Source organism: Vombatus ursinus, unplaced genomic scaffold (assembly GCF_900497805.2).
Source record: "Vombatus ursinus unplaced genomic scaffold, bare-nosed wombat genome assembly UNPS02000749.1, whole genome shotgun sequence".
Taxonomy (NCBI): Eukaryota; Metazoa; Chordata; class Mammalia; order Diprotodontia; family Vombatidae; genus Vombatus; species Vombatus ursinus.
Genome location: NW_020940527.1, coordinates 12,096,149 through 12,121,029, shown reverse-complemented (window position 1 = coordinate 12,121,029; position 24,881 = coordinate 12,096,149). Strand labels below are relative to the sequence as shown.

General features: G+C 40.7%; 1 protein-coding gene across 1 annotated transcript in view; it reads right to left on the bottom strand.

The window, feature by feature from the left end:
* LOC114042653 (heparan-alpha-glucosaminide N-acetyltransferase-like) overlaps nt 1–24,881 on the bottom strand; it is a 354,161-nt gene that overhangs the window by 5,940 nt on the left and 323,340 nt on the right. The window lies entirely within an intron of this gene.

The following is a 24,881-nucleotide window of genomic DNA, read 5'->3' as shown; positions in this document are numbered from 1 at the left end:
TATTGATTCCTTCATTTATTTATGCCTAGATTAACTGGTTACTGTCCTGACTATCTATATAATTTCAACTGCTTATTGTACTCATTGGCTTTCACCACTAAACCTATAGATAATTGGGCTCAAATAAACCTACAAATAAGATTTTTAACAAAACCCTTGCTAGTAAACCTTTAGTAGATTCCTATTCTATGCTTTCTTAGTCAACTGCAAGACTCAGAAAATCCTCTATCGAAGATCTGGAAATAGGTATAATAGGTAACACTTTGCTTCCTCACAAATCAGCATCCTGGAACCCACTCCTTCCCTCCAACAAAGGATCATCCCTAACACATGTTAGAGATGGGACTTTTTTTCTACAGAACAGAAAATTTGGGGTAAGTAGGGTACTATTTAGTATCATTTAATGACTTGGAAGAATCAATACCAATAGAGCAAATACTCCATACATAAATGAGCAGACCTAACTCATCCAGAATCTTTGCCAGTCTAGCAACAAAGATGGAAAATATCTCTACAACCCTAAGAACATTTTTTCTGAACTATTCTCCTTTTCTAAGGGACTATGAGAGCCATTGGTTACAGAGTCTGGACATTTAGAGATCAGAAACTCTGATGATTAGATTACATGTATAGTAAATCCATCCTTGGCTGGCTCCCCACTAATAACCTATTACTTTTTCTAGCTTTGATTCTAGCCTATTTTATAACAAAAAAAATTTGCCATATATAATAAGCATTGATGGCACACTTGTAATTTCAGATTTAAGATTTTAGAAGAAGATGTTACCAAGATGGGCTTTCCTCCCCCAGAGTCCCTTTTTACCTAGGAACACAGTACTCTAAGAACATAGTTTATTCTCAGTTACTACCTTTGTGACCTTGGGCCATCACTTAACCTCTCCAGACCTCACTTTGCATATCTGCAAAATGAAGGGGTTGGACTAAACCTCAGAAGTCCCTCTCAGCTCTAAATCTACTCTTAAACCTGTGATTTTGTGATCCTTTGATTCTAAGGGGGCATTCTGTATCTAGTTGTAAACCACAAATCTATCGTTGATATTTCCATGTCATTTGCCAGGCCACACTTGATGTTTCCTGCCTTGCTTAGCATGAATGGATCGGCTTAGGTTTGTTTTTAATTCAAAAAATAAATTGATGTGTTGATATGGTACCCCAGTTCTCTAGTTATTTCCCGAAAGATTTTAGCATTTGGATGTAACGTCGATATATGCTAAAATTGCTCGCAATAGCAATAGCTAACATCTGTATAGTATTTTTCCCCCTTTTTAAGTCCTTGTGGGTAGTAGAAGAATGAAGCAGAGTGAAAGGAAGATCTGAATCCTGTCGAGACGTAAGTTCCAATCCTATCTCTGATACTTACTAAGCTGTGGGGCCGTGAGAAAGTCATTTAGCTTCCATTTCCTTGTCTTTAAAATGGAAATAATAATGATTGTGGGGCCTTCCTCACAAGGTTGTTTTGAGGTTCACATGAGCTCCTGTAAATGAAGCACTCGGCCAACCTTAACAGCAAACACTTATACAGGGTGTTAGTTATGATTTCATTCAAATCTCACAAGAAGCCCTTTTAATCACGGGAGGGATTTATGCCCATCATACAGATGAGGAAAGTGACAGAGCGATCCAATGACTTGCCTACTTTACACAGTAAATGTGAAAGAGCTAACGCGCAGACTGTGGCTGGGTCTGGTCTTCTTTCCCTGACGTTGTGTACATCTCTTAGAACGAAGCTATAAGAACCAGAAAAGACCTGGGAGGCCACGCAGTCCAATCCCATCATTTTACAACTAAGGAAACTAAGGCCCACAGAGGACAACTGACTTCCCCAAGATGACGTAGAGAGAAAGTAGCAAGGCTAGGATTTGAATACAGGCCTTCAGATTGTAAACACAGCACTCTTTCTACCGCACCAGAGATAGTGGCAGATCATTAACCATCTCATAGAATCATTGGACAAAGACTTAAGAGTCTCCATGTCTTCATCTGTAGAATGGTCGAGATCACCTCCCCCCTGCTCCATCTCTCTGTTCCTGACACACCTTCTGGTATTATTAAAAAGCTGAGGTGTGGAAAGAAGAAGGTGCAAAGTGAGCTGTTGAGCTGGGGGTAAACATGGCCCCCAGTAAGAATCATGATTCCCCAGACTGTGACTTTGCGATGCTCTGGATTGCTTTGCAGTTTCCATACTCTCCTTGTACCTTTAGATCTCCTGCCTAAGCCAGCAGTTGAGGCAACATGTGTTCCCTTTTCCTCCAAACTCCAGTCTCTTGAGTTTTTCCCTTGGTCCTTTCCAAGTCAGCACGTTCATTCTGCTCTTTTGAAATCTGGATTTATGAGACAATCTTTTCCAAACACCTAATGACAGAAACTGAATAATCACCGGGGCCAATTCAGCAACGCCTGACTGCAGCTGCATTTCTATCCCTCTCCTGGGCACAGAATCCTTACTCAATGTAGTTAGTGCAAAGCTTTTACTAGCTCAACTTATGATGAGATTTAGAGAAGTCTGTCTACCCTTCACCTTTGGTTTTTGTGGAGGGGTTGCATCCAGCAGCCCGTCATCCATCACAACAACCTCCAGCAGAAATGGGGTGTGGAAAGAAGACTAGGTCCCTTTGCTCAATAGTCACTATTTTCTCCTCTCTCTCCTCCCATTTGGGGGGTGGGGTGGTGGGCCAAGGCTGAGCACCTTCAGGAAATCCAAGCTGTTAATTGATTCTGCCTGCTAAGGGCATTTGCTCTTTTCTCCCTCCACCCCCAACATAATGCCGATGGCTGCACCAACAAGCCTGGGCGTGTCACAGCCTGAATGTGTCACATGCTTATGTTGAAAACTGCAGATACCAACTTGAAATAGAAGGCTTTCATGTTGTGGATGAAAGGCTGCCTGGTGGTTTGAAATTCAACCTCAAATACACCTTGAAAATAACAACAAAAGCCACTGAGAGAGAAGAGGGAGCACAGATACCTTGTAATTAGAGACAACACAATTTCTTGTACGAACGCTGGCCATGACCCTTATCCAGCCCCTCTTCACCTCTTACATGGACTATTGCAGTCCCTCCTAATTGGACTTCCTACTTCCAGTCTTTCCCCTTCCCAATGCATCTTCCTCATAGCTGCTGAAATAAATAGGTCCGACCATGTCATTCCCTTACTCAAAAGCCTTCAGTGGCTTCGTGTTGCCTGTAGGATACAATACAAACTCCTTCCATTGTCATTTTAAATCCTTCATAGTGTGCTTTCAGATGACCTTTCCAGGGATGGTTCACATTTCTCCCTTTCACACATTCTCTGTTCCACCTGAACTGGCTTCTTTGCTGCTCCTCAAACTGCATTTCATCTTCTGTCTCTCCCTTTGCACAGACTGTCCCTCAATTCCTGCAATGCACTATGTCTTTAACCTGATCTCTTAGAGTTCTTAGCTTCCTTTAAATAAGAAAGGTCTTTCCTGATTGCCCTATTAATACTCTCCTCAAGTTACCTTATACTTACTGATCTTGCATATTGTATCTCCTCCCATTTCCATAGAATGTAGGCTCCTTGAGGTCAGGGACTATTTTGTGAGTTTGTCTTTATTTTCCAAGGTTCCCAGAAGTACTTTGTATATAGTAGGTGCTTAATAAGTGATAGATTGACTGGGTGTTTTCATTTTGGCCAACAATAAGGGACCAAGGGGACTCTAGAAAGTTAATTCTTGAAAATCTAGTTCTATGAAATTTTTTTTAACCTTTACCGTGGGAAAAAAAGGAGTGATAATATAATTTTTTTCTATAAAGACCTGGATAGCAGAAATGATGGAGACAAAAAAAGTGTATACTTAGGGATAGGGCAATAGAGAATTAACCATTCTTCTGTGTTTGCTAGGCCAGACTCCCTCCAGCGAAAATGGGAAATTGGAACAATTCCTCAGTGCTTTTAAATTATCTGTTCTTGCCATTTTACTCCCTTGTTAATGCTGCCCTTTGAAGTCCCCCCTCTATCATCTCTCCTCACCTTGACTCCCAACAAGACAATTTGTAGAGCAGACTCTTGTTCAAGTTCAAGTTGACCTAGATGGCTTTACAGGCCTTTCCAACTCTGAGACTCTGGGCAATTCTGTATTAATCATTGCTCCCTGAACAAATATATGATATTATAATGACTCATGCCAGGAAGGTTTCCATTATAAGATAGCTCAGGGACTTACATTAAAGGAATTGATCTCTAAAGGTGGGAGGGGGGTAGTATTTGACAAGCAGTTCCTGTCTTCTGGCCTCCTGAAATTACATTTTGGAGATTGTTACCTATATGGAAGTGAAAGTAGCAAATCTGAAAACATACCACTTACCATTTGATTCTCCTTGACCTCCTAAAAGAATTGCAATTCAGACCTCACTGGGACTGATCATTCAGGGCAGTAGATTTTTTTTTCTCTCTATCAATGTGAAATAACTGAGAAACATCTAAATCTGATGCCTTGATTATTTTGACTATTTCTTCTGGGTTCGATGTTAGATTAGATTTACCAAGAGGAGAAGAAAGAGGGAATTTGAGGCAGATGCATTAACTGATGGAGATACCGATACATATTATAGATACGTATGTAAATTACATATACTTACTATATACACGCTCTCCAGTCCCATCCTGTCACTGAAAAAAATGGATATAGAATTGTGGAATCTGAGCATCATGAGGGACCTTAGAGGTCATCTAGTTCAATCCCCTCCCTAATGTAGGAATCCCCTTACTGGATTCTGGAGAGGCTGTTATCCAGGCTTGAACTCTTAAGCATGTCCACAGTTAAGCTGCTCCCTACCTCTTGAGGTACCCCATTCCATTTGTGGACATACATCCTCCTATTAGCAGAAATCTGCTTCCTTGTAATTTATGTCCATTCTAGTTCTCCCCTTTGGGGACAAGCATAAAAAGTCAAGTCCATCTTCTATATAACAGCCTTTTAAATATTTGAAGGCAGCAGATACATATTTCATTCTAAATTTTTTCTTCTCTAAACCAGACATCTTCAGTTGATTCATCCATCCCACCTATGATATGGTCCATTTATCCTTGCAGCCTTCCTTTGGCCACTCTCTAGGTCGTCAATACCTTTCTTCCAATGTAGTGAATACATCACTCCTGATGTGGGCAATTGCTTTGTTATAAGCAAAAGCTACTATGGTGCAAAACACATTCCCTTTTTTGGTTCCCATAACAGCCCTGTGAAGTAGCTACTAAAAGTACTACTGTCCCATTACCATCTCCATTTTGTGATGAGGAAACTGAGACTCAGAATATCAAGTAATCGGCCCAGGGTCAGAGAAGTATTGAAGAAAAGAAGAGTTAAACCCAAGTCTTCCTTATTCCAAGTCCTCTTTCCATCATCACTTGTGTTTAAGGGAAATATGATTGCTCTCTTGAAATGACTTTCTGACCAAATACAAATATCCATGCATTAAGAGAAAAGAGTAATTATCAAATTTATAAATAGTTCTTATGCTTACATTTCTAGATCTAAAGCTCAAGGTTTCTGTTTGTTTGCTTAAGAAAAGCTCAGTGTTCAACTCAGTACTGTATAAGCATAGGAAAGCTTGCCTGGGCTTGCTTTCTTGATGTGAAAATGTAAGATTTATCAACATGCACATTTTTGAAATCTTAACACAGGTTAATTTACTTAGATTTTTGAAAGCTGAAGTGTAAGAAAAAAAGATAATTCATAAATTATTTGATAGATTCAAAAAGGTATACAGAATGAAACCTTACAAAAGATATAGAAAACTGAAGGAAGTTTAGAAGGGGATACAGCTAAGCATGGGGACATGTGGATAAGAAGGGGACACACATAAAAAATTACCATGTAAAATTTAATAGATATATTTAAAGAAAAAGCTATATACAACAGAGATTTGTGGTGTCATAGATCCCCATTTTCTGTTCTTTGTATAAGAAAATGTTCATCTTCAAGGATGTTTCTCAAGTTAATAACCAAAAAAAAGAAAATTTTAAAAAATAATTTAAAAGACAGAGATGATAGAGTCTCTGTGTTCCCGCATCCTATCAGCTTCCCAGACTACCACCTAAAAAGGATGGGTGTTCTCTCTATTTCCAGCAGTGTCTCTCCCAGGAGACTCTTGGAAATCCCCTAAATCCTCCTGTCTTCCAGGCTAGTCTTTAGAGGAAAGAAAATGCTTTAGAATGTGTGCTAGTTCCTTCCTCACAATTAGGCTAAATTATGAGAACTAACTCAAGTGGACTTTCTATATCCCTGCTTACATTTCCTTGGCACGCCAATAGCTTGCTGAGTGATGCCTGCCAGAGAAAGAGTTATGTAATTCCAAAGAGGAGTTTAGAGACCCCCACCCCACAGAGTAGGCCTAGCCCAATTTATCCAATGGTTTCATCTTAAAGACAAGGCAACCTGATCCCAGCTCATTCATCATGGCTAAGTATTAACTGACAATCTTATTAACAACCTACTCCCTGGCTCCCTTGCCTGCTCTTTCCCCTCCTGGCCCATTATGGGATCAAAACAATGGGATCTGTTTTCATGGTGGGAGCCACAGCTGCCCCTTGTCAAGTAGAATTAGGCTTGATTATGAGTCCTAACTTTGTGTATTTATGGATGTTCACTCTGAGAAAAGGGATTCTGCCTGTTGATTGGGGCAGGCACAGGGACTTAACACCTAGTCAAGATCAACTATGGCATTTTAGAGTTGGGAGTGATCTTGGATGTCATCTACTCTTACCTGTGTCTGTATCTAAGGCACAATCCCCTCTGTAAGATCCCTTTACTATTGGCCATCTAATCTTCTCTCAAGGCAGTCCAGTCTGTTTTTGGATAACTTTAATTATAAGTTTGTATCAAGTCAAAATTTCCTTGTATCAAGTCAAAATCTGCCCTCCTGTAACTTCTGCCCATTTTGTTATTTGGACACAAACAGACCATCCCCCTCTTTCCTTCAAATGCTTAACAGTGTCCTTTCTCTCCAAATCACCAGGCTTTTTTTCCCCCCACAAACTAAACATCCCCATTTTTTTTTCAGCTGATCATCTTATGGATTGGTTTCCTTTCCTTTCATCATCCAGGTCCTTCTTAGTATAAGCTCCAGTTTGTCAATGGCTTTCCCAAAATGAGACTCCAAAAATTGAATATGACGTGATCTACTCAGGGCAGAGTACATACAATAGGAGTCACTTGTTCTTAACATATGAGTCTAATTGCAGCCCAAGATTACATTAGCTTTTTTAGCTGTGATGTCATGAAATTGGTCCTTATTTGGTTTGCTAGTATTAAATGACACAGCTTCTCTGAATCCAAATCCAAAGGTGTACTCCTTTCCAACTGCACCATGGCAGAGCCTGTGATTACTTGTTCCTGAGGAATCAATGGCAAGATAAAGGCATCAGTGATGGATCTGGACTAACACATGTGAGGAGGCACATGCCCTTGGGCATCTCTGGGGCTCCTTTTGATGGAAGTAATCCAGGCTGGCCCATATTCTTGTAAAGACTAAGGTTTTTTCCTCTGCCTTTTCTGTGTCCCTCTTCTTTACCTTGAGCTACCCCTCCTAGATGCTTTACCAGTGTCCTCTTTCCTTGCTCTCAGCTGCCAAAGAATCCCCTGAGAATATAAGCCGCTTCTGGGCAAGGTGATATCTTAATAGGAGACTGAAAAGCCTTTATTCTCAAAGGAATGAATCTCTAAAAAAAAGAGAAGGGTATACTGGTGATCAGGAGATCTAGTCCTAGCTCTGCCCCTAGTTACTTGTGTGACCCTGAATAAGTGTCTTCACTTCTCTGGACTTTTGCTTACTTGTATGTAAAAGCAGGGGGAGGGGAATAAACCTTGCACAAAGCACATTATTAACTCTCCAGGTCAATGCAAATGAAAGCTACTTCTATTACTTAATTCTGAAAAGTGAAGGGATTGATTGGCCTGGGTGATTTTAAAGGTTCCCGCCAGCTCTGAAATTCTGTATATTTCCTGCCTTTTGACTCTTCTTACACTTTCCTCTTCTCCACACACTCTGTGACCCCGCTATTCTGGCCCACTTGCTAGTTCTCAAACACAGAAACTTTAGTCCCCCTCTCCATGTCTTTGCACTGGCTGTCCGTCATGCCTAGAATTCTCTTCTTCCTTACCTATAGCTCAAAGTTTCCCTGACTGCCTTCTAGATTCAGCTCAAGTCATATCTTCACAGGACCTCCCTGGTCCACCATGTTACTATTGTCTTCTCCTCCGAGATCAGCTTCCATCTACTATGTGTATCTTGGATGTACCTAGTCATTTATAGGTTACATGCCCCATTAGAATGTAAGGGATTATTTTTGCCTGTCTGAATCCCCGCATCTAGATTTCGCACAGTGCCTGCAAGTAGTAGTTGTTGTTCAGTCATGTCTGACTCTTCATGATCCCATTTGGGGTTTTCTTGGCAAAGATATTAGAGTGGGTTGCCATTTCCTTCTCCAATTCGTTTTACAGATGTGGAAATGAAGGCAAACAGGGTTAAGTGACAAGATCACATAGTTAGTAAATGTCTGAGGTCAGATTTGAACTCAGGAAAATAGGTCTTCCTGACTCCAAGCCTAGGACTCCATCTACTATGCCACCTCATTGCTTGCACATATTAAGGTTTTATATATGTGTGTGCGTGTGTGCGTGTGTGTGTATGTATGTATATGTGTGTACATATATGTATGTATATATGTATATATATGTACATATACATATTATATATTTGTGTGTGTGTGTGTGTATATATTTTGTTGTTGTTGTTGAATAGATCATATCTCAGGGACCAGAAAAAGCAGTAGGGGAGCCATCAGGAAATCTTATCTCACTACGCTTCAAATGATACAACATTCATAGCTATCTACTTGGCCTATATATAAGAATTTTTTCCTCCTCAGTGCCCTCATGCTCTGTCATTTTGTCTACCTGGGTCTGGGTGTCCTTTCCTCAGGCTTTTTTACTTCTTCTCTAAAGCAATAGTGTGGCAAATTAGGAAAAGTCCCATATCTGAAGGGCCTGGGTTTCACTTAATTTCTCTGAGCCTCAGTTTCCTTATCTGTAAATTGAGGGAAGTGGCAGACTAATTAATCTCCAACGTCCTTTGCAACTGTAAATCCTTGTCATTGTGAAAGTGTCTGGGAAAACATTAAGAGTGATAGTTGGGCCGGGCTGAGCTAGTCACAGCTTTTTCTGGGATTTTTGTGGGTGGAGTTGGTGGGCCCTTGGCAAAATCTTCTCTGTACTTCTCTGACAGGCTGAGAAGAGGATTAGGATTTCCAGAAAACGGATCCTGCCCCTCAGGAAGAACAGCTTGGGCCAAATGGGGACAACGGGCCTTTTCAATCCTTCTTCTTGTTTTCATCCAACCTCTTAATGCCATGTGTCTTTAGCCTTCATGGAAAATTACACCAGGATTTCCAATCTCCACCCCCATGTCCCCTGTGTCTCTCTCCGCCAGTGGGGGGGCTTTTGTCAGCCTGCAGCTCTCACTAGTCCTCCACAAACCAAGGGCTGCCTGCAAACTCTGCTTTGATTAAGCTGATAAAGTGGAGTCCTGTTCTCTAATCAATAAATTTGGGCTGAAGAACCACAGCGCTCAATTTTCTCCTTAGTTTGCTTGATTGCTGAGACCACTAGAACCTGCCTCCGTGAACCCTGCTGAGGAGAGAATGGGAAATTTAACCCTTCATGACACAGGCCTTCTCTAATCTTAAATGAGGGCCCAGGAATGGATCAACTCTGTACTGCTTCCAGGGGTGGGGAACCTGCAGTCTCAAGGCCACAAGTATGGCTCTCGGACTGAATCCAAACTTCACAAAACAAATCCCCTTAATAAAAGGATTTGTTCTGTAAAACTTGGAGTCAGTCAAAAGGCTGAACCCAAGGACCTAGAAGGTCACATGCGGCCTCGAGGCTGCAGGTTCCCCACCCCGCTGTGTCTGCACAATGGGAAGGGGGTTAGGGATCAAGGTGTCAGGGCCAGTGGGCCTCTGTCTTACTGGAGAGGCCCTTCTATATGATTTCAAGAACACCAAGATAGGTCAGGAGTCCCATGAAAGGACAAGCTAAAATCATCTCACAGAATTTCAGAGTCAGAGGGACCTTAGCAACCATTTGGTCCAATGCAGACCCCTCAAAAGAATCCCTATTATAACAAATATGGCAAGTGGTCATTCCTGCCTCTGCTCCAGTGATGGGAAATTCACTACCCCCCGAGAGGACCCAGGCCACTTTTGGACAGATCTAAATGTTAGGAAGTTTTTTTTGACATCAAGCCTAAGCTCTTCTCTACAATTTCCATCCCTCCCCCGACCCCTTGCTCCTTGTTCATGCCTCAGTGTCTAAACAAAATAAGGCAAATTCCTTTCTCATGAAAGTGCTTCACATCCTAATGGGTGGTAATGAGGCCATAGACCATAAAGTTTTGAGCTGCAAGGGACCTTAGAGGCTAACTTATCCAACCACTTCATTTTACAAAGGCACCAAAGGGGGTAAGTGGCTCACCTGTGCTCTCACAGCTGCCAAGTGTCAGAGGCAGGGTTCCGACCCAGATCTCTCCCAGCTCAGCCCAGGGTTCTTTGCAAACACATTTTCCATAGTGCCACGGACTCTGTAGTTGTTCTCTGCTCTCCTATCAGTTCTGTGTTTGCTAGACTAGCCCAGGATTCAGATTTTAAAAGGGGCACCAAGGATCGACTGTGACGTCTTTCTCTAGTAATGATAATTAATAATAAAAAACTGGAGGGCATTCAGAATAGGCTGGAGGACCTTCAGGTCATGCATGCCACATGAGGATTGGATGAAGGATGACAAGAATAATAGTCATCATTTATATAGTGCCTATGATGTACCAGGCAATGGGCTAAATGCTTTACAAATATTATCTCATTTTATCATCACAACAACCCTTGAAAGTAGGTGCTATTACTCTCTCCATTTTACATTTGAAGAAACTGAGATAGACAGAGGTTGGGATTTGCCTGAAGTAACCCAGCTAATAAGTGTCTGAAATGGGATTTGAATACAGATCTTCATGAATCCAGGTCTAGTGCTCTTTCCATTCATTATACTACCCAGCTACCTGGGACCTAGGAATATTTAGCTAGGAGAAGTAGAGGTTGGGGAGGGGAACCTTCGTGGGCCTCAGTTTCCTCATTTGTAAAAGGTGGTTGTGAAACTCAAATGGGATTAATATATATTAAATGCTTTACATGCCTTAATGCATTATATAAATGTCAGCTAATATGACTTGTTGAACTAGCTTTCTCTGGAGAGGAGGTGGCCTCAGCTCTTGTGGAACAGGCCTGGTTAATGACAGTTGAAGAAAGTGGGGGTGTAGGGAAGAGGATGACCGACCAGAAGATTGACTGTGCTAACTTAGGCCAAACTTGTCTGTGTCCAAAGAAACCTCAGGTCTCAGGATTCCCTGATGTCTCAATGATTTCCTCACACCTGGATAGTTCTGTCACATCTGGAAGCAGGGTGGGGGCTTGCATCCTGGGGGAGTCAGTTCATATCCCATCAGTGATGGGAATGGATGATTCGAGCAGAGATTAGGCTTCCTCTTGGGAATCTCTGGGCTTAGGTAATGTGGAATGCGGCCAAGTTCCAATTACAGAGACCTAGGACGTCAGAAGGAGACAGCTTGCTGTTTCAAAAAGCCAACCACCTTAGAGATACCTCTGCTGTGCTCAGGGAGGGTGTGCTGCTTGAATCTCCAACTAACAGAAGACCCTCAAATGGAGCCTCAGTGACATATTTGGCCGTGCTAAAGACTACAATGGGAATAACATTGATTTATTGAAAAACCGGGTTTTTAGCTTGGACTCTGTCTCTCAGTAGCTGTGAGTCCTTGGACAAGTCATTAAACCTCCTTGAACCTCAGTTTTCTCATCTTTAAAATGGGTATAATAGTTCCTGCCCTACTTCCCTGGACTTGTGAAGATTAAAGGAGATGCATTCTGTGAGGTTTCTGTGAGGTTTCTGTGAGGTCAATTATAACATTCTCCTATGTCCAGGGTTACGGTTGTGATCGGCTCTCTAGGAAGCAGATGAGTATTCAATGATGAATGTCTTATGGGCAATGTAGGGTGCTAAAAAGTAGACTGGCTTTTGGGGGTCAGAAGAACTTATTTGAGCCATCCCCCTGCTACTTGCTAGTTATGTGTCCATGAGCAGACAGTTTCAGCTCTCTGAGCCTCGCTTTCCCCATTTATAAAGTAAGTGTGATACTCATTCTACCTTCTTCCCAGGATTGCAATAAAAAAAAATGCTGAGCAAATCTTAAAGTACTATATAAATGGGAACTACTATTATTGAGAGAAATAAGATTTTCTACTTCTGTTGATAGAAATCATGTCTTCTATTGCTCTTGGGTCCCCCACCCACCCACCCAGCACCTAGGGATGGTGCTAGGTGTGCCATGGTTGCCTACTCGATTGGTGAACAAGCATTTTAAATCGCCAGCAATGATCCAAACACTGTACTAGGCACTAGAGATATAAAGAAAGGTGAAACCATTTCTGCCCTCAAGGGCCATCCATTACTGGCATGTTGTAGGCACTCCATAAATATTTGATGTTTGATTGGGTGGGGCTACATGCACATATAGAAGGTTTTACAAAATAAATACATGGTGATTCATGGAGGTGGGGTGCTAGCAGTTGGGAGCATCAGGAAGTGTTTCACATAGAAGGTGGTACTCCAGCAGAATTTTGAAGGAAGGAAAGGATTCTAAGAGGCAGAAAAGGGAAGGCATTCCAGGAATGGGGAACAGCTAGTGCAAAGGCATGGAGATGGGAGAGGTAGTGTCATGGTTGCAAAATAGCAAGAAGATAGTTTGTGCAGGAAGAGGAGCAATGTAAACTAAGATTAGAAAAACATGTTGGGGCCTGGTTGTGCAGGAGTTTAAAAACCAGCACGAAGAGCATATACATGTTTTATCCTAGTGGCAATTGGGAGCCGCTGGAAATTATTGAGTTGGAGAATGATATGGTAAGACTCGCACTCTGAGAAAATCACTTTGGCATCTGTGTGAAGGATGAATTAGAATGGGAAGAGACTAGAGTCAGGGAGAGCAGTAATAAGCCCACTGTAGTAGTCCAGGCAAGGGGTGATGGAGACTGACTTTGGGTGATGGCTATGAGAGGAACCAGAAGGGGTAGACTTAAGACAATGTGTTGAAGTCGAAACAACAAGATTTGGCAACTGATTGGCTATGTGAGGTAAGGTGAGGGAGGAACCAAGGATAGTGGCAAGGGTGCCAATGTGGATTACTGGAGAGAAAGTGGTACTTGACAGAAATAAGGAAGACCAAGAGGGATGAGTTTGGGACGTATTGAATTTGAGATTCCTACTGGAGATCCAGTTTGAAATATCTAAAAGGCAGTTGGGAATTGTATAACTGGAACTCAAGGAAAGACTAGAGCTGAATATACAGATTGAAGAGACATCTGCAGAAAAATGATGATTAAATTGTAGTAGTAATAGTGGTGATGGTAGTAGTTGGAGGAGGAGGAGGAGGAAGAAGAAGATGCAGCAGCAGCCATTATTTATATAATGCTTTAAAGTTTAAAAATCACTTTATTAATATCCCATTAGTTCTTTACAATCACCCTGGGAGGTGGGTACTAATATTGTCCTTATTTAAAAAATTAGGAGACAAAGGTTAAGTGACTCGATCAGGATCACACATCTAACGCCTGGAGCTGGATGTGAACTCAGGTTTTCCTGACTCCTGGCCAGCACTCTGTCTGTTGTGCTGTCTAGCCCCAGTTAGTCAAGAAAAGTGTGAGCTCCATGTCTCCTTCATAATCACAGCCTGCTCGTCATACGTGGGAAATGGCTTGGTCACATGATTCAACAACATGCAACACTTCTATGTGATCATAACATCTGCAATGTTGCTTAACAAATGTACAATGTATTTCTAGAATACTTTTTTTTATTTCAATGGAAACATTATCTTATCAATGTGGATGAGGCTACCTCCAACCACACAGATCAAAATCTATCCACCTTCATCCTCTGCAGCTCTTATTCAGGCCATCCTGTAAATCCTTCTTGGCAGGCCTAACACGCTTCCTAAGGGCCTTCCTCTAGCTCTCTTGACATCACATATGTCAATGCAGCATCCTTATGGTCCACTGATTATCTCTCATTCTTATTTCATAACTGCCCCTCTTCTTTTCCTGGTCAAAAAACATTTTTGTTTCTTTTCTATCACTTCTTGTGTTTTCTTTATTGGTAATATGTTGCAGCTTACTCACACCCATTTTGCATCTCTTTGGATACTCCTCAATTCTTATTCTTTTAATATGCCCATGTATATGCCCACTTGGCCATGCATGGTTGATCAAATATAACACATACTTATTGAGCTCCTATTCTGTAAAAAGCACTGTGCTAAGCATAACAAGAGTTACAAAATTTAGATGAGATTCAGTTCTTGTCCTAATGGATCCAGAAGGGAAATGTGTTACACACATTGTCAACTATAGAGATTGTTACTGACTGGGAGGTATCAGGAAAGGCTTCTTAGAGGAAGTCACATTTTATTTGGGCCTTAAAGCATGGGTAGGAATTCAGTGAAGCTAGGTGGTGTAGTGGATAGAGTACCAGACCTGGAGTCAGGAAAACATAATCTTCCTGAGTTCCAATCCGGCTTCAGACACTTACTAGCTGTGTAACCTTGGGCAAGATACTTAACCCTGTTTGCCTCAGTTTCCTCATCTGTAAAATGAACTGAAAAGAAAATGGCAAACCACTCCAGTATCTTTGCCAAGAAAACCCTAAATGGGGGCATGAAGAATCGGGCATGACTTAAAAACAGGTGAACTGAAATTTCTCTATTAGACTGTAATCTCCTTGAGGCTGGGGATTGTCTTTCTTTTGGCTTGTAATTGTATCAGCAGCACTCAGGACAGTGCCTGGCACATGGTAAGCACTTAATAAATACTTGTTGATGGGAAATTGGGAAGAATGGGCCTTCTAAAATTGCACAGTATAGCCTTTTGGAGACACAGCCGTCTTTCACTACCCTGATATAATCAAGTGGAAAGACTGTTTTAGTTGGAAGCAGAAGAGACCGGGCTTTAACCTCCCCTCCCTGCCATTCCCACCCACACTTACCAGCTGTGGGGACCATGGACAAGTCATTAACCTCCCCTAGCCTTAGTTTTCACATTTGCAAACTGGAGATAATAATAGTACCTACCTCTTAGAATTCTTGGTTCAAATGTGATACTATATGTAAGTCATCCAGCAAAATTTAAAACACTATTGAGATGTCAGCTATTATTATCATCATCATCATCTCCCTAAGGGGCTACTGCTCTGGGAATAAACAATTTACTCACTCAGCAGGATATGGCCTGATTATGGACATGTATTACAGCCCCAAAGATGCCTCTGCTTTCCTTGGAGAGAAGCTTGGGATTATGGGATCATAAATCTAGATTTGAAAGAAACTTCAAAGGTTATCTAGTCAAACCTCATTTTACAAGTGAGGAAACTGAGGCCCAGAGAGGCTAAGTGATTTCTTTGAGGCTTCACATGTGGCAAACAGCAGAATTGGTGTTTGAACTCAGGAATCCTCTGACTCCAAAGCTAACTTAGCTTCCACTGCACCATACCTAGAGAGCAAAAGATGAAAAAGGCCCCAAGCCTGCTCAGTACCAGCCAGCAGAGAGCTAGGTTCAAGCTAGGGTTTTTTAAAAAAAAATTTGCTGTTGACCAAAAATCCATCCAATCTCAAGGCTGCTCTGAGGAAACATTTCTTCCCCATCTTTTGCAGCAGCAAATCCCTAAAGACCAGGCCCTGGGCTCTGCCAAAGAGCTGAGCACAGAGGTAGTGAAGACTGATTACTTGGAAAGTGGGCACCTGGGAATCTGGGGGTATATATAAACAGAGGGAAATTTGCATGATTTTGAGACAGAAATCAGAGTAAGTGTTAGTGCCTAGTAACTGCTGAGCTAAGCACTTGTCTGAATCCAATAGTTCATTTTCATAATGGAATATTGAACTTTAATAGTAATTCACACCAGCATACTTACTTTCACCCTTTCTTTTGTCAGCAACAGGATTACTAGTTTTTAACACTCCCAAAAGCCTCAATAAGGTCAAGTAGAAAGGGGAACAGTGATGGCTACACCAGGAAAGATTGTCATTAAGGGCCAAATAAGCTCTCATGCTAAACTATTGTTTTTGAAGATGCCTACCAGAACCAGGCATCATGTTATTTAGGCTAATGACTGAGAGGTCTCCCTTCTCCCCATTCCAGCCTCCTCACAACTCCCAGGACATATCATGTTTATTCCTCCTCTGTTCCTTCTCTTTGCTCTGCTGAGAATGCCTTCCCCTTCCCTCTCACTCTATTTGAATCCTACCAGGTTTAATCATAGTGTTTTCTCATTGGAATCAATCTTAGAAATCATCTATTCTGACCCTCTCCATCCCATTTTCAGATTAGGAAAACTGAGGTCCAGAGAAAGGAAGTGATTTGCCCAAGGTCACATAGATGATAAGTAACAAAGATAGGGTTTGAACACAGATGCTCCAACTCCAAAGCCATTACATTGAGCTGGCCCTCCAGGGTCCAGCCCAAGTTCATTACATTCCACAAAGCCTTCCTGGCCAACTTGATTTCACATAGATCTTGTCTCTACCTGCCGACCTGTATACTCTGGCCCATGATCATGTCTAATTTAATGCTTTATATTTGGTTTTGCCATCCTCTTGCTCAGAATGCTTTAATAGCTGTTCATTGCCCACCCCCCTCAAAAAAAGTCCAAATTCTCTAGCTCAGGGAGGGTGGGGGGAACCTGTGGCCTTGAGGCCACACCTGACCCTCTAGGTCCTCAAGTGCAGCCTTGCCTAGGATTCAGTCCTAGAAGACCACATGTAGCCCCTGCTATAACTTGTTATTCAAGGGTCTCCATAATTTTATTCTAATCTACTTACTTACCATTGCCCAAACTCAAGTCTCCCCTTTGCAACATGGTAGAAGGATGGACCATTGCCTCTGGAATCAGATGAGTGTGGTTCATGTCTCTGTCACCTCTGATGCTTGCTCCTCCCTCCCCCCCAATCCTACCAGTTAGAAGTAATCTCACCTTCCTTGGATTTCTTATGGCACTCTGTATCCCTTCTAAGCGCCGATTGTATTTTGTGTTTGATAGGTTTTTACAATTGTTTGCATACATTTCCCACCTTCCCTAATATAGAATAATGGAAAGAATTTTGGAACTGGAGGAAGAATATCTAAACTTATATTCTAATAGTGGGGATACAACACCTATGGAGGAATAGTGGTCAGGGAGAGATGTTTTTGTTTAGAAAACTACAGGGTTGGTGGGTGGAGCCACAGGGAAGTAGACTGACACATCCTTTCCAGTAGCAGGGGCAGTGTTAATTTAATGGTGGTTCCAGAACTGAATCCCAGCTCTTATTTTTACTAAATGAATAACCTCAGAAATATCACTTAAACTTTATGAACTTCAGTTTCTCATCTTTAAAATAGAGTCGATTATAGAATTTCCATGAATTAAGTTAGTTGAATGAGTGCAATCTAGCTTCTTTGTGACTCAGTCTCCTCATTTGTAAAATTGGAAGGGTTGACTAGATGATCAATAAGGCCCCTTCTGACTCTTCCTCCTAAGATTTCTTTTTAATAAGGTAAGTTGTCTGGTATTTGTTGAGTACCTACTATGTGTCAGGTACAGTACAAGGCATTAGTGATATAAAGAGAGGCAAAAACAGTCCCTGCCCTCAAGGAGCATCCAATCCAATGGAGAAGATAGCATGCAAACAAATATATACCAAAAAAATTATATTTGCAGAATAACTTGGAGATAAGCTCAGAGGAAAGGCATTAGATTTAAAGAGGGCCAAGAAAGACTTCCTATAGAAGGTGAGATTTCAGTGACATCTTGAAGAAAGCCAGGGAAGCCAGGAGGCATAAGTGAGGAGGTAGAGCATTGCATTCCATGTATGGAGGACAGCCAGTGAAAATGCCCAGAGTAAAGAGATGATGTGTCTTGTTCAAGGAACAACAAGGAGGTCAGAGTCATTGGAATAGATACATGGAAGAAGAAGACTGGCAAGGTAGGAAGGAGCCAGCTTATAAAGGATTTTAAAAGCCAATCAGAGGGGCAGATAGGTGGTACAGTGGATAGAGCACTGGCTCTGGAGTAAGAAGGACCTGAGTTCAGATCCGACCTCAGATACTTACTAGCTGTGTGACCTTGGGCAAGTCACTTAACCCCGATTGCCTCTGAAAAAAAAGCTGACTAGACGATTTTGTATTTGATCAAGGAGGTAATCAGAAGCCACTGGAGTTTATGTAATAGGAGAGTGACACAGTCAGACCAGGACTTTAGGGGAATCACTGTTTCTTGGATACTTCACTGCCCATACCTGACAATTCTGCTCTCCAGTGTGCCAAAGTTCTGGACCTAGTGACCTTGGGCATGTCTCCCACCTTTGCTTACTGTCTGCTTGCTTCCTGATGATCATGGACCCATACTATCTACTGCTTGCTTCTGACCCCCTGCCAATGACCTCATCATTGAATTCATACTTTCAGAAAACCAAGGTTCCAGTCCATTTTCCTGACACTTTGTTCACAAACTTTTGTGAATGGGTGAATGAATAAAAAAGCATTTATGTGCTTACAAGCATTACATTAAATGCTGGGAATACAAAAATGAAAGTGATGACAGTCCCTGCCCTCTATGAGTTTACATTCTCATGCAGGGAGGTAACATGTACATAGGAATGGTGGCCAGGGAGGGATATTTTGGTCTGGAAAGTTACCGAGTTGGTTAGTGGAACCATAGGGAAGTAGCTGGACACACCCTTTCCAGTAGCAGTGGCTGTATTGATTTAATTTTGGTTACAGAATTGAAAGGGGGAGAGGGTAGAATATGTAAGAAGAGAGATGGTGAGATGACAATAGAGGGATTGAAGAATGGATGCTAAGCACTTTGAGTTCATAGGAAGACAAAAGAAAAGATTACCATTCCTCTCTTCGTGGAATACAGTGGTTGGAAATGCAAGTAGAATGTAAGTGAGCTTCTTGGGGGCAGGAGCAGTTCCATTTTTGTGCCCTGGTACAGCACCTTGCCCACAGTTGTTTGCTGAATTGAATATCGTGACCTCTATCAAGTTACCTAACCTCTCTGCTACATAGAAGAAAAGGCAATGGGACAGAAATAGTTCTGTGTAAGATTCCTTAGAGGTTTAAAAGAGTTCCATGTCATTGCCCACTTTCTGTGAGAGATAGCTGGACAACGATTTTCTCATTCCGTGTAGTTCTTGGCCAAATCCTATAAAGCAGATTCATCAACACACTGGAGGTTTTCCTCTAGCAAGCAAAAAATAAGCAGTTAGTAAGAACCTACTGTGTGCTAAGCAATGTGCTGGGCACTGGGGATAGAAAGGCAAAATGAAGTAGTCCTTGCCTTCAAAACTTACTTTCTATAGGTAGCCAAACAACATATATACATATAAGAAAGCAATTACAAGAATTGGGCATGCACTAGTAACTTCCTGGATTATATAGATCTCATGTAGGAGGTGGCATGATCCTTAGCTTTAAATGAATTTAGGTATTCTAGGAGCCAGAGATGAGAAGGTAATTCATTTCAGGAATGGGAGACCACCTATGCAAAGGCACGATGTCTGGAAATGTATCATGTACAGAGAACAGCTAGTAAGGCAGGTTGGCTAGAACAGAGTTCATAAAATGAAGTAACGTATAACAGACCTGAAAAAAGCAAGCTGGAGCCAGGCTATGAAGGAGTTTAAATGCTAAGTCAAGAGCAATGTGTTTTATCCTAAAGTACCAAACACTCCTTGAGTAAGGACATAACATGGTTGGATGGACCTTTAGGAAAATCACTTTGGCAGATAAGTGGATGATAGACAATAGAAGACACTGACTAGAGGCAGAGGTACCAATTGAGAGGGCCATTTATTAGTTCAGGTAAGATGTGATGGGGTACTGACCTAGGGTGGCGGCCATGTGAGTGGAGGGAAAAGAAAGGATATGAGTCACATTGTGGATGTTGAATCAAGACTTAGCAAAGAGTCACAGATGAGTACAAGACTGTAAACTTGGATAACTGAAAAGATGGCCACGTCCTATATAACAATCATGTCAAACTCAAATAGAAACAGATCCCTTGGGCACCTATGGACTTAGAAAACCACAAATTAAAATTATCTATGTTTTATTTTTATTTATTTTGCTAATCATTTTCCAATTAAATTTTAATCTGGTTGGCCAGTACTTCTGATCTATGAGAATAGGAAAGTTCGGGAGAAGGGTAGCTTTGGGGATGGGGAAAGAAAATAAGTTTTCTTTTAGACATGTGAAGCTCAAGATGCCTACAGGATATCCATTTGGTAATGTGGAACTAGAGCTGAGGAGAGATACCAGGGCTGCATATACAGATCTGGGAGTCACCTGTTCAGGAATAATAATTAAATTCATAGGACCTCTTGAGATCACAAAGCAATCAGGTATAACGAGAGAAGAGGACGTTAGACAGAGCTTTGGGGGATTGCCACGGCTATCAGGCAAGGCATGGATGATGATTCAGTAAAGAAGGGAGGAGCTGATGGAGAAGTCTTGGAGCATTCTGTTGGTGGCACTTGGGCCACCCATCTGTTATTCCTTCTTCTTCCCACATGATTTGCCCACCTTCTTTTCCAAATTACTCATTTCCTTGATGGCCTTCTACCACCTCTTGTGCATAAGTAGCCTCACTATAGCAGAGTGTACAATTATTTGCACGTAGCTGTCTCCATTAGAATGTGAGCTAACTAGACTGAGGGCAGGAACTGTGTTTTTGTCTTTGTATCCCTACTGGCATATAGTAGGTGCTTAACAAATGCTTTTTGACTGACTGTCTGATTCTGCCTTAGATTTGACCCATTTCAAAGAGAATGCTCTCCAGATGCTGCTGTGCTCATCCTTCTGCTTGTGCTCTGGGGGGATTCTATCTGGTCCTCCCTTCCCCCTTCCCAAGGTGCAGAAGAAATCCCTCCTCCCTACCTGAGGCCCAGAGCCCCCTGGCTCATTATATTTTTTTTACCCCAATGATTAGACCATGATTATACTCTCAGAGAGATAAGTATATGGTCTAGGGAAAAAATAAATTAGTTTCCATTTTAAAATCCTGCATGAGAGATAAAAATGATTTCTCACTCTTCTTCAGCCTCGATTCCAATACCCTAAGAGGCACTTGGTAAACAATCATGACAGTGTGATTTTGTACTTATTTCATCCTCTTCCCTCTAGGATCTCTCAGTGTGACAAGTTTTGCTTCTTATCATTTTTACAATTTTAGAATCTTAGCAAGCATTCCTTCCCCTTGCCCCTCCAGTTGATTAAGGGAACAGTCACTGGGGATGAACCTGTGTTTGAAGGAGAAGAAAGGATAATAGCAATGCCATCTTACGTTTATACTTTTAAGAGTCCCTTACACTCATTATCTCATTTGATTCTCCCAACAAACCAATGAAGTAAGCAGGGCAAAGAATAATGATTCATATTTCACAGGTAAGAAAACCAAGGACATTAAAAGTTAAGAAATATACCATCTATAGCCAGGTCTCTTGATTCTTAGACCAGTGTGATTTCTATGGCTCCTTTATGGTACATAGCATGGTGTAATGGAAAGAGGTTTGAGTTTGGAGCTAGAAAAACTGGATTCAAATCCCAACTCTAGCATTTACCACTTGTATGACCTCAGGCAAATAACTCAACCTCTCAGCCTGAGGTTCCTTGTCTATAAAATTAAGGGGTTGGTCTATGTCTATGACCTTTAAATTCCCTTTCAGCTCTATATCTATAAATTCATTATAAAAGGGAAACCATACCACTACTATCCCAACACAACTGAACACAGACTGTACATTTTTTTTTGACAATAAGAAACATAAAATGTCACAAGAAGGGAATCTAGGTAACAAGTTTTGTCTTAAGCTACCAGAGCAGTTATCTATACTGAACAGAGCTCTTTATGTGATGTCAGAAATGTAGAGACAACTAACTAGAAGCCCTATGACTCTCCATTTTGCATAATCCAGTGATTCATCGTTCTGGATTAAGATCCATTCTGGATCTGAAACAAAAACCCATATTTTTTAAAGCATTCTCCTAATGGTGCTATGTGGCATTCTGAAAAAAAAATATCAAAAGTAGGAATGACCCAGATATCACTGAAAAGATGCATGGTGGTTGTTGGTAGATTACAGCATATTTCACTAATGATGGCTTGCATTGCAGGGAGTGACATGAAAGATTTCATCATGGAAATTCATTATTGGGACAACAAAGGAGACAGTCACTCATGTGGGGAGCAGAAGAGATATTAGATGGTTAGCTCCAGAACTACATTGGTACTCATGATTCTTTTAAAGCCTAGAGCAGAGGTTGTTAACCTTTTTTGTGTCATGGATCCCTTTGAAAGTCTGATGGACTTTTCTCTCAGAATAATGTCTTTAAATGTTTTAAATGCATAGGATTACAAAGTAAACCAATCATATTTGAACACAGTTATCAAAATTAATTTAAAAGATACAAATTCATGGTCCCTAGATTATGAATTCTTGATCTAGAAGAAAGCCTCTGGAATGTATGAGAGATGCTTGTAGAAGATGTGTGAAAGTGCATGAACCCAGATTGCACAGAATGAGAAGGGATGGAAGACTTGTAATCCATGCCACTGAAAGAAAGTACCCACATAGATAAGATGGCAGAAACACTGATGCAGTGAAAAAAATGATGGGTTGAATTATCGTACACATACTCTCTTGCTAAATAAAGTCTTTTACTAATTCAATTAAATTTCTTGTTGAGTCTCGGATTTTCTAAACATACCATCATAACATCTGCAAATTGAAAATATTGTAACTACTTAACCAAGGCTTATTCTCTTAATGTCCTTTATTTGCATTATTGCTATTTTTAAACTATGTCAAATAGAAATAATGCCAGTACTTAGGCCTGCTTTATTGCACTTTTCAGTGGGAATAACTGTGTCTCCATTCCATTTCTTCATTACAAATTTCCTGGTTTTAAGCAAATATATATTTTAGTGTGTTGAGGAAAAATTCTTCTATTTCTATACTTTTTAGTATTTTTAATATAAATTATTATTGCAGTTTATCAAAAGGCTCAGTTGTCTTTAGATAGGCATATGATTTTTGTTATTCAACTTTTGCTTCAATTTAAAGACTTAATATTGATAAATGTATTTAACCCAACTTGCCTGACAATTATTTACATTTAAATTAATTTCAATGTATAAAGTATCATAAGTTTTTAGTCACTGCCTTCTAGCCTCCATCATAATTCTTTGTTTACACATTCATTCTTATTCTCTTTCCTTTTATTGACGTAGTTGGTAATTTTTTTTAACTTCACTTCCTTCCCATAAATATCTTTCCAGATTTCTTTGTATTCCTCATATTTTTGTCTTAATGGCATGATAGTATTCTATTACATGAATGTATAATTCTATCATATTTATTACTTTCTCAATATAACTTATTGTATTATATATTGAGGCAGCTAGGTAATATAGTAGATGGCATACTAGATGGCATCAGGATGAACTGGGTTCAAATCTTGCCTCAGACACTAACTGAATGATTGTAGTCAAATCATTTAACTTCTCTTGGCCTCATTTTTTTCATCTGTGAAATGGGGCATCTACCTCCCAGAGGTGTTGGGAGGAAAAGGAGATAACATGTAAAGCACTTTGCAAACCTTAGAATGCCATTTTAAATGCTAGCTATCATTATATTGACTTTAAAAAATATTCAAGAGGCCCTTTGGAATTCTGGCATAAATATTACTTGATCATAATAAATACTTTTTAGGGACTATTGCTATATTGTGTTTGCTAGTATTTGATATAAAATGTTCATTGATATTCATCAATAATATTAGCCTAGATTATTACATACACACACACACACACATACACATGTATGATATATTTTCTAGAATACATTTTCTTCCATACATGCAGTCTCCTCCTTAATCTTTCTCATGATTTAGGGGCTAGGAAGTGGTATGGAGGAGACAACTGGACAAAGCAATGTCTTTCTAATTTTAATTTGCTATGGTTCAATAAAATATTTGCGGCCACAGAGTGAATTATTTGTTTAACAAAAAATACAGAGTCAGTTGGATTGAAGGAGAACTGAATCATTTCCAAATTATTTGAGATAGACCAAATCAAGAGTAGATAATTTCAATATTTCACATTGATATTTCATTTTCATACCCTTAGATCAATATTGAATAAGGGACAGCGACAAGTCTTTTTTTTTTTTTTTTTGCTTTTTTGGTAAGGCAATTGGGGTTAAGTGACTTGCCCAGGGTCACACAGCTAGTAAGTGTAAGGTGTCTGAGGCCGGATTTGAACTCAGGTCCTCCTGACTCCAGGGCCGGTGCTCTATCCACTGTGCCACCTAGCTGCCCCGATGGTACCAAGTCTTAAGAGTTCTATAAGTTGGAGTCAGCTAGGTGGCGCACTGGATAAGCTCTGGCCTTAGAGTCAGGAGAACCTGAGTTCAAATCCGGCCTCAGACACATGACACTAGCTGTGTGATCCTGAATAAGTAACTTAACCCTGATTGCCTCACCAAAAGGCCAAAAAAAAATACTAATTTGGGGCAGCTAGGTGGCACAGTGGATAGAGTACCGGCTCTGGAGTCAGGAGGATCTGAGTTCAAATCCAGCCTCAGACACACAAAAACTCACTAGCTGTGTGACTCTGGGCAAGTCACTTGACCCTAATTGCCTCACTAAAAAAAAAAAAAAAAAGAGCACTATAAGTCATGTGGGCT